The sequence below is a fragment of the Erpetoichthys calabaricus genome, chromosome 1, assembly GCF_900747795.2.
Source record: "Erpetoichthys calabaricus chromosome 1, fErpCal1.3, whole genome shotgun sequence".
Taxonomy (NCBI): Eukaryota; Metazoa; Chordata; class Cladistia; order Polypteriformes; family Polypteridae; genus Erpetoichthys; species Erpetoichthys calabaricus.
Genome location: NC_041394.2, coordinates 66,949,568 through 66,967,651, shown reverse-complemented (window position 1 = coordinate 66,967,651; position 18,084 = coordinate 66,949,568). Strand labels below are relative to the sequence as shown.

The 18,084-nt window shown below is 38.4% G+C and overlaps 1 long non-coding RNA gene across 2 annotated transcripts in view; it reads right to left on the bottom strand.

Moving 5' to 3' along the window:
- Positions 1-16,209: 16,209 nt before the first annotated feature.
- The window catches only part of LOC127527064 (uncharacterized), a 28,574-nt gene continuing 26,699 nt past the window's right edge, over positions 16,210-18,084 (bottom strand). For both annotated transcript variants that reach the window (XR_007934433.1, XR_007934432.1), the window contains one exon: positions 16,210-16,790. This is a non-coding gene — a long non-coding RNA (uncharacterized LOC127527064). The remainder of the gene's footprint in view (positions 16,791-18,084) is intronic.

The following is an 18,084-nucleotide window of genomic DNA, read 5'->3' as shown; positions in this document are numbered from 1 at the left end:
TATAAAAGCAGATGAACTGTTTGATTACTCACTCTATTGACCGAGACATTTGTGCATAACTTGGTGCAAATAAAGTGTCTGGACTCTGTGATGGCCTTCTTTGAAGATGGAGATAAGTTTTTTCCACAAAAATACCATACCATACCATTTTTATTTGTTAAGCGCTTAAAAACACAGCATTACAACTGACTGAAGCGCTGTACAGTTAAAACAAGCAAGACTAAAAGCAAAATATTAAAAACAAATATTAAGAGAGAATTAAAACAGAGACACTAAAAAACAGGTCAAGGGACCCAATAAAACAGAGGAATAGCAAAAAGCAAGTGGAAATAAGACAGGTTAAGAATTAAAAGCCAATGTGAAGAAGTGCGTTTTTAGGTGTGATTTGAATGTGGCGACTGAAGCGGCTTGCCTAACCACTAAAGGTAAGGAGTTCCAGAGCCTAGGTGCACAGACGGAAAAAGCCCTTTCACCACGAACTTTAAAACGTGCCTTGGGAACGGTTAGGAGCAGCTGATCTGCGGATCTAAGAACACGAGGGGGATTGTGACGATGGAGCAAGACACTCAAATAGGCAGGGACTAGACCATTTAGTGCCTTATAGGTTAAGAGGAGTATCTTAAAATCAATTCTGAATCTAACCGGCAGCCAGTGTAGGGTTTTTAAAATCGGTGTAATGTGTTGGCTTCTGCTGCTTCCAGTTAAAAGCCTTGCAGCTGCATTTTGAACCAATTGGAGTCTCGAAAGAGTGGCTTTACTAATACCATATAAGCAGGAATTAGAATAGTCGAGCCGGGACGTAATGAATGCATGGATTACTGATTCCAGGAGGTGGTAAGACAGAATTGGTTTGAGTTTGGCAATTCGCCAGAGATGGAAAAAGCAGGATTTTACTGTGCTGTTGACTTGAGCATCCATTTTCAGGACCATATCCATTTTGATTCCAAGATTGGAAACAGACAGTTACTGGAATGGGAAGAAAGTCGAGGCCATGGGGTAGGGTCTGTTTGCGGTCAGGACTAAAAACAATGACCTCAGTTTTTGAATCATTCAGGTGAAGGAAGTTTCCAGCCAGCCAGTCCTTAATGTCAGATAAGCAGTCGAGAAGAGGTTTAGTGGAGTCAGTTGACTTGAGGAGAAATAAATTTGGCAGTCATCAGCATATACGTGATACGAGATTGCATGTTTTCTAAAAATTGCACCTAAAGGCAGGATGTAAATTGAAAAAAGTAGTGGCCCCAATGGGAGTGGGACTGATTCAGACGAAAAATCGTCTAGCATGACTCTGAGTCCTGTTGCAGAAATATGACCTGAACCAGTCGAGGGCTAAGCCAGATACACCAGCCCAGGATTCGAGTCGGGAGATCATGATGTCGTGGTCGATTGTGTCGAAGGCAGCAGATAAATCGAGAAGAACCATAATCACGTAGAGTCCTGAGTCCAATGCCAAAAGGACATCATTTAGGACACGTAAATGCGCGGTTTCTGTGCTGTGTTGGGGCCTAAAGCCTGACTGAAAAGGTCCATTACCAGATGGTCCTGTAGGTGATGAATTAATTGCTCATAAACTACTTTTTCGAGTAATTTTGACAGGAAAGGTAGTTTGGAAATTGGACGAAGATTGGAGAAAATGGCAGGGTCAAGATCAGGTTTTTTCACGATTGGATGTACAACTGCGTGTTTGAAAGCACGAGGAACTATAGCCAAAGATAGACTACTAGTTATGATCTTTAAGACATCATATCGAATCACAGGAAAGACATCTTTCAGCAGTCTGGACGGCACCACATCGTCCGGAGAGCCCGAAGGCTTCATTGAGGCGACGATTTTTTCCAGATGGGGGAGTGAAATGGGTTCAAAGCTGGTGAGGGAGCCGTGTACAGGAACGACTAAATCAACAGAGCCAGAAGAAGAAATGGAGATCTGGGATCTAATGTTCGTGACCTTATCCAGAAAAAACGTAAGGATCTTATTACAAAGAGCATTGGAGGGAGAAGAGAAAACAGTTGCAGCTGGAGAGAGGACAGCATTCAGTGTTTTGTATAAGACACGTTGATTGCCAGAATTTTTTGAGATGACGTGAGTGAAAAAACGGTTCCTTGCACCTCTGACTGCTCTCTGGTATTGAGACCACATGTCTCTCATGCAGTCAAAGGTAACAGTGAGACCATCTTTCCTCCATTTACGTTCTAGCCACCTACAGTTTTGCCTGATGGAGCGAGTTTGTTCATTTAGCCATGAGTCATGCTTGACTTTGGATTGTTTCCGTTTGAGTGGGGCTACAACATCCGTCACAGAACAGCAGGAAGTATAGAAGGTTTGCAATAAAACATCAGCATCCGTGGATTTACATGATGTGGAGATTGATGAAAAAGCAGTTGCAAAATCTTCAGCAGCAGAAGGGGAAATGACACGGAAGGGATGGGTAGTGGTGGATTTACCATGCTCAGGAGAGACCAAATCCAAATTAAACAGAACAGGTGACTGATCAGAAAAACTGGGAGGCAGAATGTCCAAGTCACTGATTCTGAGACCGCGAGAAAGAACCAGGTCCAGTGTGTGAGCCTGTCCATGTGTTGGTCCATTCACTAGTTGAGAAAGACCAAAGGAGTCAATAATGTCCAGAAAGTCTTTTGCTAGAGGTTTAACGGGACAGCAAACATGGATATTAAAATCACCCAAACAAAGGAAGCGATCATATCTGCAGGTAATATCAGCCAAAAAAGCTGCAAATTCGTCTTAAAAGTCCTTATTATATTTTGAGGGGCGATAGATGAGTGTGCACAGCAGCGGTGGAGAACAGACAAGTTCAAACATACTGAGCTCAAAAGTTGAAGGGGAAAATGAAAGCGGAAGGGAAGGGCGGTTGCAGATAAAATCAGATTTAAATAAGGTCAATAAGCCCCCGCCGCAGCGCTGCGCTCTCGGCGTGTTGATAAAGGAACGTCCCGGGGGCAAAACTTCAGTGAGTGAGAGCGTCTCGCCCGGTAAAATCCAGGTTTCAGCAGTACATAAAAAATCCAGGCCATTGGAAAGAAAAAAGTTTTGTTCACGACCGATCTGGCATTTATTTAACGAACCGGCTGGGACGACGTTAACAAAGACGCACCAGCCATGGCGGCTGACATTGTCGTGATGCGGCGTAGGTTGTTAAAGTTCACCCCCCGGCGGCGGTGACGGAGCGTGGCAGGGAGGTGTACCAGAGCATCCGAGGGCAAGAGGCATTCCGGGAGCATTGACTCATGTTGGGAGCCAGGAGAGTTGTTCCTAGAGAGGATCCGGGAGGCTCAGAGCCGAGCCCTGGTGCCTCCACGCTTCCCCCGGCGGCGGCGTTTCCATCGGCGACCAGCCAAGCTGTGGACAGTGATGAGGAAGGCTGGGACTTCCTCAAACAGTCGGCCAAAGGTTTGACTGAACTCCGGAGTCAAATGTCGAGAAACCCCGCACTCGTTCGAAAAGCCAGAAGGGTGAAGCAATCATAACAAATAATCGAGTCAGGAAGAGTATCACAGGAGCAAGTAAGCCGAGAAAAAAGCAGGACTAACGAGAAACAAAAAAGCCAGAGCGGCTGACAGCGTGCCTCAACAGTCGGCGCCATCTTGGTACTTGCTATTTTTACAAAATACATAGAAAGAAAAGACTTACAGCACTTTTTGGGAAAAAAAATAACAAAGAAGGTGTGAAAATGTGAAAATACTGGGCTTTATTACTTCTTTGGTCATTCATATAATACCATTGTTAAGTTCGCTGATGATACCACGGTAGTAGGGCTCATCTCTGGGGGGGATGAGTCCGCCTACAGGGATGAGGTGGAGTGGCTGGAAATGTGGTGTAGGAATAACAACTTGCTCCTAAATATAGCCAAGACCAAGGAGCTCATCATGGACTTCAGGAAGAAGGCAAACAGCATCCTGCCACTTATCAATGGGGACTGTATGGAGAGGGTCTCAGACTTCCACTTCTTGGGAGTCACCATTAGGGAGGACCTGACCTGGGGAACACACACTGCTGAGGTAGTGAAGAAGGCCCAAAAGAGACTCTACTTCCTGAGGGTGCTCAGAAAGAACATCATCCCTGAGAAACTGCTGGTGTCCTTTTACCGCTGCACAGTAGAGAGCATCCTGGTCTACTGGCTCTGTGCGTGGTTCTCCAGCTGCACAGTAGCACAGAAGAAAGAGCTCCACAGGGTCATTAAGGTCGCCCAGCGGATAGTTGGCTGTCCTCTCCCCTCACTAGAAGAACTACATAGTTCCTGTTGCCTCAGGAACGTCATGAAAATTCTTCAGGACCCATCACACCCAGGACATGCATTGTTTGAACGGCTGCCTTCAGGCAGATGTTTCAGATCTATAAAGACTACGACAAATAGACTGAGAAACAGTTTCTACCCTTCAGCCGTCACCATGCCAAATGCTGCTAAGTGGTCAATCTGACCTAGTGCACCTTCATGTTTACAATATAATATACTCTCATGTTTACAATACAGTTCTAAGTTAACATTGGATAAGGGACAAGTGCAATATGATGTATGTATGAGTGGAAAACATTGTTCTGCTGTTATGGACTATTTTGGTACTTATTTTATTCCCTTTTTATTTTAGTTTTAACTTGAGTAATTGCGTTTTTTTTTTGGTTTTTTTTGCACTGGAAAATTGCACCTAAAATTTCGTTGTACAATGTCTCATTGCTACAATGACAATAAAGATTTTGATTTTGATTTGATTTGATTTGATAAATGATCCACCAGGACAAATGCCTGTGTATTAATGTTTCTGATTTTTTATCTGTTGGAATGAAAAATGCACTGCACTTTATTACTATGTGCATTACAAAAAGAAGCTGCCAGTCAGGTTTCTCTCCAATTCCCTTCCAACCTACTTCTTTTCTCTCCTCCACATTTCACCTTGTGTGTTGTATAAAGATTCCAAGCCTCTTGGATTTCTAATACACCAGGGTCCACCCTTTGCAGCTCACCTTGCCAGCCAAAGTCCTTTTCTCAGTTAAAAATAAAAACTCAGTTTAAGTCCCCAAGGTTGTTGTGTTCAATTAAAACATAAAATCATAAAAAAACATTAAATTGAAAGCTATAAACAACATTACAAAACCTTTTCTTTCTGTATCCTTCCCACTCATACAGCCTGGCCTTATTATCTTCCCTTGTCTTCCTGCTCAGCTGTTATTTACTGCCCTCAACTAACTTTATCTGGAATAAATAAAAAATTAACCCATTAATTAACCAATTAAATGAAAATACCACTTAAAAGAATAAAGTCAGAATTCACACAATACAATAATCAATATGTTGTGTATAAAAGAAAAAATCTAATATAAACCAAATAAAACAAACATGAATAATCTTATTACAAAGTGAATAATTCAAACAATAATTGTCAAAATGTGAATCATTCCCAATTTAAACATAAACCAGTGACAAATCCTCCTCTCCCCAAATATCTGCAGTTTAGATTAATTGGCAATTCTAATGAAGAGTGTAAAAGTGTATGTGTGTGTCCTCGAATGACTTGGTACACCCATCCAAGGTTAGTTATACTATTTGGTGAAATAAGTAATGTCTTTAGATTTATAATTCTGTCCTCTAGCAAGCAGTACAGCTAACAAACTTAGTTCATATATTTCTGTATGCACAACATTTATATAGAGCTTTTGTTGGCAACATTACAGGGGTTACAGTACTATGCCACAAGAATGAGTAGCATTGTCTCTTAGCTCCACAGGTCTGGTTTAAAATCCTGGCTCAAACACTGCATTTCTAGAGTTTGTAGTTTCTCCCAATATCATGCATGTCTGTTTTAGGTTATGCCAGTTTCCTTCCAATAACACACAGATTAGGTTTAATGGTGAATCCACCCTGGCCCAATTTGTGTGAATGTGTCTTGCTTTGCCTTGCACCAATACTGCTTGGTGAGGCTCCACCACCCTGCAACCCTGAACTGAAGATGTGAACTCAGAAAGCAAGGGTTTATTGGCTTAATGAAGTACTAGTTTAATTTAACGTAAAGTTTGGCATTAAAAAGCAAAGCACTCAAGATGATTAAGTCAGTTTTGCAGTAAACCTATTAGGTTATAAAATTAAAACACATATTTCATTATACAAAAATGAAAATATTGTTGCATCAGTATGACAGTAAACAAGCAAATTTTTGAATGCTCTCTTGACTTATTTTACACAAGTAATCAACTCATTGTTCAGCATTTCCTCTTTTTTCTCTGTAATATCTTTCTTTACAAAAGCACCACCTCATATTTTTTAAAGGTATACAGCTTTATTTACATCTTCATGGATATACATAAAGACAAGTATTGTACTTTATTGGTGTGGCTCCATGACAGTTTAGTTCAGATAACCTGACTCATCACAATAAATTAATTGAAAATTGAACATTTAAAGTTGACAGGCAAATATTAAAAATACTAGAGTGAAAAACAACTCTAATAAAGTAAAAATAACTGACAGTTCTACAATATATTTTTATTCAATAATTTGTTTTTCTAATTAAAAATTCAACTATGATAGCTAAATTATCAGTACTAATCTAATCTTGCCAGACAGTTCCACTAATTCCAGAAAACTCAAAGAAACATCTGCCATAATAACCAAATTCATATCATGGAATGACAACCCCCCCCACACAGGCATTTTGAACCCCTTACCAATGGCTTCCTGGACCTGTCCACGTGAGGCACAAAGGATGCCAGTTACAGCAAAATACATGTAACCCACTTTCTTTATAATTAGTAGCAAGGCAAGGCTAAATGATTGCACCCATTGCATTAGGTACATTTTATTCATTAAAAAAGAGATAAACGCTAAACAAAAAAAGGAATACTGGGGATGCAAGTGTTTGAGCATTATTGTGAGCATCAGTAAATTGGGAGATGATTAAGCAGAAGCAGTAGACAGACAGTGTGGTGTAGTGGTTAAGGCTTTGGACTTCAAACTCTGAGGTTATGAGTTCAAATCCAGCTACTGACACTGTGTGACCATCAGCAAGTCACTTGACCTGCCTATCCTTCAATTGGAAAACCAAAAGAAATGTAACCAATTGTATCATAAATGTTGTAAGTCGCCTTGGATAAAGATTTCAGCCAAATAAGCAAATGTAATGTAATGTAAAAGCAGTAAAGAGACATGGTCAGTGCAAGCAGGGGATCAAACTACCATGAGGGAAAAACACAACCAAGTAACCAGAACCAAAAAGGTAAGGCAATACTGAAAGTCAAAGACAGAAGAAGGTCGTAACCAAAACACATACTCCTACTAGTATGGTTTACTTGGAAACAAACTAATTACTGCTAAGAATTTCAAAAAGTGTTGTATCATGCCTGAGGTATATGTTGAAAAACAGTCTATTGTCACATCCAAACCTCAAATAGAGGAAGCAAAAGTGAATTTATGTGGACTTTTCTCAATTGCATAAGTTATACAGATCTCTTCATAGTTCTGGTGGCCCGGCTAAAAGGTGTATCAAATATTGAATATTACCCCTAAACCTGAAAAAGGCAGAGAAAGCTTCTGGTATTGGAGTAGTCATAATGGTGGCTTACCACAACACTTATATCTACAATTAAGTTGTTAAAAGAAAAGTAAATTGTTAAAGTTCATTGAAGTTGATGGATGGGCTCATGCCATGACCTGGAGAGAAATGTTGCTTTCTTTAAATATCCATTATGAATGAAACAGGTTTGCTACTATTTGGCATTCTTTATCTTATCATAAGATAGAATTTATTATGCACTTTAAGGATTTAACTAATTTTCCCAAAATACATTAAAAATCAAATTATTACCAATAATGTACAATACATATTTCATCTAAATAATGTTTTGTAATATCTTTTTCAAAGCATGCAAAGGTATGAAGTATTCTTATTTATTTAGCCTATACATAATTTAATGTGCAAACTTGTGTCCAGTTTTTCAGTTAGCACTGTTGGCCCATCAATGTCTGTGTGAGTCTGCACATTGCAGCATATATTACTGAATTCCAAAGGAAAACAGGCTTTAATTTTTTCATATAGTCACATGTGAAAAGTAGTCATATTTTGAAGATGTTTGAAAACCCCTGCCTCCTTATAATAACTCTGTGATGCGTCCATCTGTGACGGTCCAGGTTGGCTCCACAATCCATTGTTCGTTCCAGGAGCCTCTTGAACGTGGAACCATTGATCACATACCCGAGGATCAAACAGGTAATTGAGGACACACACAATCAACATGTGGTTGGTGCAGAGCGTTGAAGTGCTTTTATTTACAAAAAAAAAAAAAAATTAAAAAGTACAGCACTCCAACTAGCTTGTAAATAAATAATACTTAAAATCCTGTGATTGTGGAGGTTAAAATGTCCAATAAATAAATACAATAAAAATGAGGTTAAAATATGAGGCACAATCTGTCCTTTAAAAATCAATCCTGAGCGACAAGTGCCTCTTTTCTAAAAACTGACATCTCCTCTGTTTACCCCAGATGGGATCTCTGCAGCCAGAGGAGACATTAACCAACCAGCACAGTGAACCATACCAGGGCTCAGCTCCCCATTGCCAGTCCTTCAGCATTCAGTTGTCATATTTGTGCGCATTGGAGACAGTTGATGATAATTTTCCACCGATCCAGGGGTTGGCGCTGTGTGATAACAGTCTCTCTTTTTCCTCCCTTTACAGAAAGGAAGATTGATGGGTCTCCATCTCTGATGTCACTTCCAGGGTCCGCTCTCCTGGACCCACCTTTTCCTGACAGAACAGTACATAACAGCAGAAGAGCCACCATCTTCAGCAGTTTCCCTGAGACGATACAAGTCTGAGGAAGACTCAATTGCATTTAACACACATTTTTACTCTTGCTTTTTTTGCAATTTTATATTATGTGGGGTTTGCTGCAAGGTGCCCCAACATGATGATATTGATTTGTCTTAAACAGTCAAAGTGCAATACCGAGCCTTACTCCTTCTGCTGTCTGCTGCCACAGCATGGCCATATGCTGGAAGCCCACACAGACCACTTGGTCACCCCTACTCCTAGATCGCTCAGCAGGAGGGTCCAAGTGCCAAGATATACAGGATATTCAGTATATCTTTGTTTCAGTTATTTTCAAAAGTGAGTTGGATTTTAAGATATCTGAAATTAATTTAGAAATATCACTACAGTGATCCCTCGCTATATCGCGCTTCGCCTTTCGCGGCTTCACTCCATCGCGGATTTTATATGTAAGCATATTTAAATATATATCGCGGATTTTTCGCTGCTTCGCGGGTTTCTGCGGACAATAGGTCTTTTAATTTCTGGTACATGCTTCCTCAGTTGGTTTGCCCAGTTGATTTCATACAAGGGACGCTATTGGCAGATGGCTGAGAAGCTATCCAGCTTACTTTCTCTCTCTCTCTCTCTCTCTCTCTCTTGCGCTGACGTAGGGGGGTGTGAGCAGGGGGGCTGTGTGCAGCTGCTTCCTGAAGGACAGGCTGCACGGAGCTTCGCATACTTAAAAGCTCAAAGGGCACGTATTGATTTTTTTTATCTGTCTCTCGCTATCTCTCTCTCTCTTCCTGCTCCTGACAGAGGGGGTGTGAGCTGCCGCCTTCAACAGCTTTGTACCGGCGGTGCTTCGCATACTTAAAAGCCAAAAAGCCGTATTGATTTTTTTTTTGACTGCTTGCTTTGCACTCCTTTGAAAAGGAAGATATGTTTGCATTCTTTTAATTGTGAGACAGAACTGTCATCTCTGTCTTGTCATGGAGCACAGTTTAAACTTTTGAAAAAGAGACAAATGTTTGTTTGCAGTGTTTGAATAACGTTCCTGTCTCTCTACAACCTCCTGTGTTTCTGCGCAAATCTGTGACCCAAGCATGACATTCTAAAAATAACCATACAGTAATCCCTCCTCCATCGCGGGGGTTGCGTTCCAGAGCCACCCGCGAAATAGGAAAATCCGCGAAGTAGAAACCATATGTTTATATGGTTATTTTTAGAATGTCATGCTTGGGTCACAGATTTGCGCAGAAACACAGGAGGTTGTAGAGAGACAGGAACGTTATTCAAACACTGCAAACAAACATTTGTCTCTTTTTCAAAAGTTTAAACTGTGCTCCATGACAAGACAGAGATGACAGTTCTGTCTCACAATTAAAAGAATGCAAACATATCTCCCTTTTCAAAGGAGTGCAAAGCAAGCAGTCAAAAAAAAAATCAATAGGGCTTTTTGGGTTTTAAGTATGCGAAGCACCGCCGGGTCAAAGCTGTCGAAGGCGGCAGCTCACACCCCCTCCGTCAGGATCAGAGAGAGAGAGAGAGAGAGAGCCACAGAAAAACAAACAGTCAAAAATCAATACGTGCCCTTTGAGCTTTTAAGTATGCGAAGCTCCGTGCAGCATGTCCTTTCAGGAAGCAGCTGCACACAGCCCCCCTGCTCACACCCCCCTACGTCAGCGCAAGAGAGAGAGAGAGAGAGAAAGTAAGTTGGGTAGCTTCTCAGCCATCTGCCAATAGCGTCCTTTGTATGAAATCAACTGGGCAAACCAACTGAGGAAACATGTACCAGAAATTAAAAGACCCATTGTCCGCAGAAACCCGCGAAGCAGCGAAAAATCCGCGATATATATTTAAATATGCTTACATATAAAATCCGCGATGGAGTGAAGCCGCGAAAGGCGAAGCGCGATATAGCGAGGGATCACTGTATAAACATATGGTTTCTACTTCGCGGATTTTCCTATTTCGCGGGTGGCTCTGGAACGCAACCCCCGCGATGGAGGAGGGATTACTGTATATGTCAATTTGGCTGGCTATAACAATCTTTATTGTCAAAAAATATAAGACTTGATGCTTCAAAATATTTAACTTTTCACTGTGAATATTCACTCACTTCCTGCCTTTCTTCAATAAACTAAAGCCATTATTCTACATCATGTCATGTCCATGAAAGATTAAAAGGGCATGGAGGGAAGGTGTGTGAAACTAAGCTTGTTGGAAAACAATGCAAAAAAAAGCCCAGAGCATCCACTCTTCCTATTTCAGTTTTTTTAACATGGATGCATATACTTTTGTGTATATGGTTGTTACCTGTAAATATATGTTTGTTATCACAAAAGCCAGGTATAGCAGAATTTAATGTAACCAGCACCCCTCCTAAAAAAGAAAAAATATTCTTTTTATACTTTGAAAGGAGTATATTTTCTGCAAAGTTGAAGCCTTGGAGCTAACAGTGGAAGCAGTGATAAGTGGAACACTTAAAGGTGATATAGATAACAGTGTGACTGCATGGGATATTTCCCATAGTGGTCTACTACATCTTGTAGTTGGGAAATGAACTGCATTAGAAGCATTTGATATATTTTGAAATGGATTTGAGATGACTTGAATTGCACAGGAGATTATATCTCAACATGTACTTTCTGATTTCTGAAACTTTCTGACTGTTATTTTAAGATATCTCGAAATGTAATCAACATATGCTAACTCACATCTGAGGTATCTAAAGTACATTTTTAGATATTTCAATATAATTTCCTAGTATTTTAAAATAGCCAGGATGTCACACCTAAAGAACAGAAATCTTTATTATAGTTTATTATTTTTCCTGATTTTTTAAAATTTAATTTTAAGACATCTGAAGTTCATTTGAAATATCTGTAAATATTAATGTGGCTTCCTATACAATACTCTATAAGAAAACATGCTGGAATTAATATCTACATCAACATTTTGTAAATCTGCTATATAATAAAATGCTAAGGTCTGCATGTGTCTTGATCCTCTGAGCAATCTAATTGATCAATTTGGCTTTAGTGATGTGAGTGAAAGAGGAAATTCAAGTGTGAGACACAGAAGGAGGAGTAAAGGAATAGGAAGCATACTGAGTGTTTCTTTCAAAGACAAACAGTATAAAAGCATACAGGAGTTGAGCAAGGTTCCTTGAAAATGATAAGCAGGCTTTATGGGAACTCACTTCAAAGAGGGAGTGCCGCTCAAGAGAGGTTCAGACACACAAGGATACCAAGAAAAAGCACTGAAAGTACAAATAAGGAAAGAGTTACTTTTAAATGCATTCTATTGCTGTCTTCGACAGGTAACATGGCTAGTATTTTATAGTTTTTCAATTTTTCTTTAGGTTTTTTTGTTCATGTAGTATAAAAATCCTTCACCTTAGATCAGGTTTTCAGTAGAAAAATACTATAAACTATTTCTGCTGAATTGACAGGTTTTTTTTGGTTAAACGTAATACAGTATGTTTCGATATGTTTGTATTATAGAGTTACAGAGAAAAAGAAAGTGATCTTTTCCATTTTTTTCATTTTAAATAGTATAACAATTAAATCTGAAATTAAAAAAAATATTACATAAAATATGATGATCAGAATACAGGCTAACACCTCTACAATGTTATATTTTAAGGTAAATGTTCATATTTTCTTTAAAATATTACCATTTATGTATGTACCTGTGTTGGGAGAAAATATTTTAGAATCTTTGCATATTCTGAAGAATTAACAAGTCATAACCATCTCTCATGTAAGCAAACAATATTTGGTTTAGAAATTTGAATCAGATCAAATGAATGTTTTTATACTTTGCATTTTCTGTAATCTTTTTGAATAGTTATGTAACTTATTAAATTTGATGCCACATTTACTAAAGTATTAATCCATTACCTTTTTTTGGAGGGTGTAAACAGCGTGTTTCCTTCATCTTTAAAGGAGACACACACTATGGAATCTCATGGGAGTGGGCAGTATAATCTTTATGCAATATAATTACAACCAGGCTGTGCAGGCTGAAATTCCAAGTAAAGAAACTACTTTATCAACCAATTTTTAATGTCTATGATAGCAAGTTTAAATGATCACAAGTCATGGAATGAATTCAAAATATGTAGAAATAGAAAAAACAGAGCAATCAAAAAACAGTGTAATATAAATATAACTGTATAAATGGCCCTATAATAGACAAAACAGGCAGTAAAGAAAAGGAAAGATACTATAATAGAAAAAACAGTATGCGTAATTGCCCAATCAACAATCTAAAATACAAAATAGTTAAATTTCAGGTTCTTTCATAAACATTAATGAACTTTCACCAAACACTGTAAGAAAAGACATTGGGATTGTGTTGAGAGCAACATCAGATGCTCAGATTTATACAGTGAAAGCAGTAACTTTTGAAATGTAATGCCATATTAATCCTCAAAGGATAATTGTCTTTTTGCATGATCTTTTTTGGGTCAGAGTGCAGGGTCAGCCATTGTTCAGTGGGCCTGGAGCAATTTTCAGGTTAAGGTCCCTGTTCAAGGGGCCAAAGAACTAGGAATCCTTCTGGCAGGAATGGGATGTGAACCGGCAACCTTTCAGATACCAGTGAAAATCCTTATCCTCAGAGATACCACTCTGACTTTAGCACATCTCAAGATATTAAAGTTATAAAAATTGTATTTTGGTATATAAAGCAAAAAGCAAGTGTAGGCCAGCTATGTGTTTAGGACATGTTTCACCATTATTGGGGATCGTCAGGTGTATGCACTTTTGCATTCCCTTATGGTGACCTAACCTCATACGTCAGCACCTGAGGCAAAGCCAAAGATTTAAAAAGAATGTAATACTGTGATCTTCACCCTGCCAAATAAGAAAACCAGCCGGTGTGGTGCAACATTAGAAACTTCACTTCAGGTGCTGACGTCCGATCCCCTATAAGGGGATGCAAATGCGTGTACACCTGATGAGTCCCAGCAAGGGCGAGACGTGTATTATTTGGCAGATACTGCATCACATGTTTAAGATCTTCTTCTCGCAACTGGGAGGATGTGGTGGATGTATGCCAACTTGCCAACCAACCACAAGTGTTACCTGGTAGGTAACCACCTAATAATCAGATTGTGACTCAGACTTAAAAAGAATATACGTGTATAAATAAAGCCACAAGGCTTTAGGGGAGGGCAAGCTTGTCATCTCAGGAGGTATTAAACTGTTGTAACAGTTCTCTCACTTCAAGCTATTGCTAATGAGATGAACGTCACAACTGTTTTCCTCTTGTTTATTTTCAGGTTAGTAAAAAATAAAGACTAATGTAAACTTTTATTTAATTACATGGCAGACACTGTGATGTTGGTAGCAGCTTACTGTAATCACGTTTTAACTGAAAAGAAGGCGGTTGTTGTCATTACGTGTTATAACGGTACTCTAGGCGCCAAAGTCAAAGTTGGATATAACAGCCTAAGGGGAAGGGAAATTATGTCAGCATCTAGCAAACTTCTGATAAAAATTATCTGGACTTGTGTTCATTCTTTTTTAGAGTGGTTAAAAGGATAAAACAAAAAAAAAAATACGTTAATCTGTTTTATGTTTAGTGTTACAAAAACCACACATGGTTGCAGCATACCAGCATTCAGGATACAGGTGAATATTGCATAGTCGGCTGATTGTACATGTGTATTGATTTTTGATTTGTTTATAATGTGTTTTGGACATTACTGTTCTAAATAATGTCTATTGTTTTTAAGAATATATTATAAGCGTATGGAGTCTCTTAGTGTATAAATAGATTTTATACATTTATGTAATGAGATTTAGGTGAATAAGTAAAGAACACCTACATATAGTATATATATATATATATATATATATATATATATATATATATATATATATATATATTTATATACATGTATCTGTAAATGAATGTTTATTTTACATATGTATGCATGCATATCTTGTTTTATTTATGAGAAGTTGTATGTATTAGACTATTTATAAATATGGACCGTGAACATATAAGTAAATAAAAACTACTGCTGAAAAGAGGTCAGGGACCAACGCCACAATTGTTTTCCTGTTGTTTATTTGGCCTGTTCATTTCACTGTTACTAAAACCACAAGTGGCTGCAGCATACCAGCATTCTAGACACAGTAGGCATATACATATGCCTATAGGCATATACAGTCTGTTTGCAGGGTGCTCATTCTGGGACCTGTAACAAAATCATTTGAAGAATCTTAAAAAAAATATTAAAATATCTTTAAATAGTGTGAAGATACCATTACTTTAGTTACATAAATTATAAATATCTATAAATAATTTAAGATATACACAAAATATTAACTTGATCATTTAAAACATATCCAAAATCTTCTTTTGCACCTTTTTTTAAGAAAATAGTGTGCAGAAACATCTGTCTAATTATTCAAAAACATTTTCAAACAATTCAAGAAATAAAATGCAGAACTTATATCTCCAACATACTATGTTCTTAACTACATCTGGACAAGAAAGTGGAAATAACAGAGAGAAATGGTACCCTGTCAACATGCAACTGCCAATAGTATGTTCATGTTTGCCCTGAAAACTCCTAAGGCACTCATACATACACTGTCAAACATATAGAGCTTCAAGTACTTTTTCTATTAACTGCAAAAACTGCATATGCTAAAACTATACAAAAACTTTAAATGGGAGTTGTTTTGCTTTTATTTAGCAAAAAAAAAAAAAAACTGCCAATGAGGTAAGCAAAATTTACTTGACAAGATTTCTTAAAATACGCTAAATAATCATAAATACATAAGTCAAAAATTCTTACAATAAGAAAAACATGATTTAAAAGTCCTGATATAAATATTTTTCACTTGCTTAGATTTCATTTTTTTGCAGTGCTTTATGTCAAGTGTTTGGATGAAAATGTGTGTTTAATGAAATAGCCATGACCAGTAAATGTTTCATAAACAAAATACTCCTTGCTAAACAAATGGAAGTGTGCATAGTGTAGCCAGGCCAGATGTGGGGTGCCACTTTCACTTTTATTTGTCCCTTTAAGGATCACACTGCACAAAGTCTATAGGTGAAGCATTTGCACACTGCTAACAGGCTTCTCATCTAAACATGATGGATGAGGACCTAAATACTATTTCATATTATTTTAATTGTAGTTTATATATACATGTCCTAACAGGTGGTGCAGTGGTAGTGCTGCTACTTTGTAGTAAGGAGACTGTGGAAGAGTGTGGGTTCACTTCCCGGTTCCTCCCTGTGTGGATAGCGCTTTGAGTACTGAGAAAAGCGCTATATAAATGTAATGAATTATTATTATTATTATTACATACATTATTAGGTTAACACTTGGGCACTTCACTAATTTGTCTCTCTAATTCATTTAAAGATATTTTTAAATTATGATGTCTATAAATGATTTAACAATATCTGTAAATAACTTAAAATATTTCTGAACCATTTATAAAGGTAAATTAATTGGCAGAAATCTTAATTGCATTAAAATTATAAACTGCACTCCATTTGTTACTTAAATATGAGTTCTTCAAGCCAATTGTATGGGGCACAGATGGAAGGTGCTTAAAGATAAATATCATATAAATAAAACTTTATGCTATGTTAATTCTTTAGTGAATGCCATCCCAAAGAACTTCGCAGTTATAGATCCACAGTACATCTGTTTGCATTTTGTTCTTTTGTAGCCAAAGCTTAGACAGGTTATAAGACTGTTGCCTCAGCTGTCCTGAGTTCAGATGCTTGAAGCTGACCCAAAGTAAGAATTTCATTATACCCTGTGATAGTAAATATTCAAAATCCCACAAGAGGTGTATGCATTATTAATGGAATACAGACATCTGAGAAGCCACCTATGAAGAAATGCAGATCTGACCAAGGATGAAACAGCATATAGTCCAAATGTAAATTTCACAATGGCTCTCATTCTTATGATGTGTTTGGTATCATGAAAATATTTCCATTATTTGTTTTCCACTTTGCTGTAATGTTGTGCATCAAACGTTTATCCATGACCTGAAAAGAAAAGATTTCTAATTTTACGAAACCATATTGACAGGGGTCACCTGTCCATAGGATGCACCATTCCATCAGAAAGAAAACATCCACATTAACTAACCTGAAACAATTATCGAAACTTGTCATCCTAAATTTGCACATTTTTAGAATATGAAAGAAAATTAAGAGTACCCAGAGAAAAAGTCATTTACACAAGGGAAGAACACCAAAAAGCGACTAGGATGAAATATGAACCCAGCCTCCTGGAGTAATAAAACAGTAGCAATAAACACGGATCCATCTCAGCTTCGTATTTTGCACTGTGTAAAGTAGCCACCCATTCTGAGAATCTGATCAGTCTAATTTTTAGCAAGGTGTTGGAGCTTGTTCTGATAGCATTGTGCACAAGGCCAAAACTAAACCTGGCCTGTCCATCAGAGGGTATATTCATACACACACTCAGGCCGATTCATAGAGGCAAATTCCCCCCTAACATGTGTGTCTTTGGGGGTTTGCTGCCACACAAATCCAGTATCCTAGGTTGTTGCATCCAGTCATTGTGTTTGTGGAGTTTACTTATTCTCCTTGTGTATACAAAGATTTTCCTTAGGGAAATAATTTCTGGGCGGCACGGTGGCACAGTGGTAGCGCTGCAGCCTCGCAGTAAGGAGACCTGGGTTTGCTTCCCGGGTCCTCCCTACGTGGAGTTTGCATGTTCTCCCGTGTCTGCGTGGGTTTCATCCGGGCGCTCCGCTTTCCTCCCACAGTCCAAAGACATGCAAGTTAGGTGTATTGGCGGCCTTAAATTGTCTCTAGTGTGTGCATGGTGTGTGTGTGTGTGCGTCCTGCGGTGGGCTGGCGCCCTGCCTGGGGTTTGTTCCTGCCTTGCACCCTGTGCTGGCTGGGATTGGTTCCAGTAGACCCCCGTGACCCTGTGTTAGGATATAGCAGGTTGGATAATGGAGGGATGGAAATAATTTCTACCCATATTCTTAAACATGTACATGGAAGTTGCACCTATATGAATGTGTTTGTGTGAATGAAAGAACCCTGTGATGTACTGGTAATTCTTCAGAGGGGGTTGACAATCTTTTGTCTTTCACTGCTAGGAGAGGCTGTTGTCTCATGCAACCCAAATTTGGATCAAGGGCATTAAGGGTTTTATGTAATGTTTGTCTTTGGAAGGTGGAAGTAAAAATGGAGTGCCACAAAAAATGCAGAGACAGAGAAGATGTACAATTTCCAAAGACTGACGAGGCTAGGATTCAAGCAATAACTCGTGTAGCATTGAACCAACAGTGCTCATTACTGA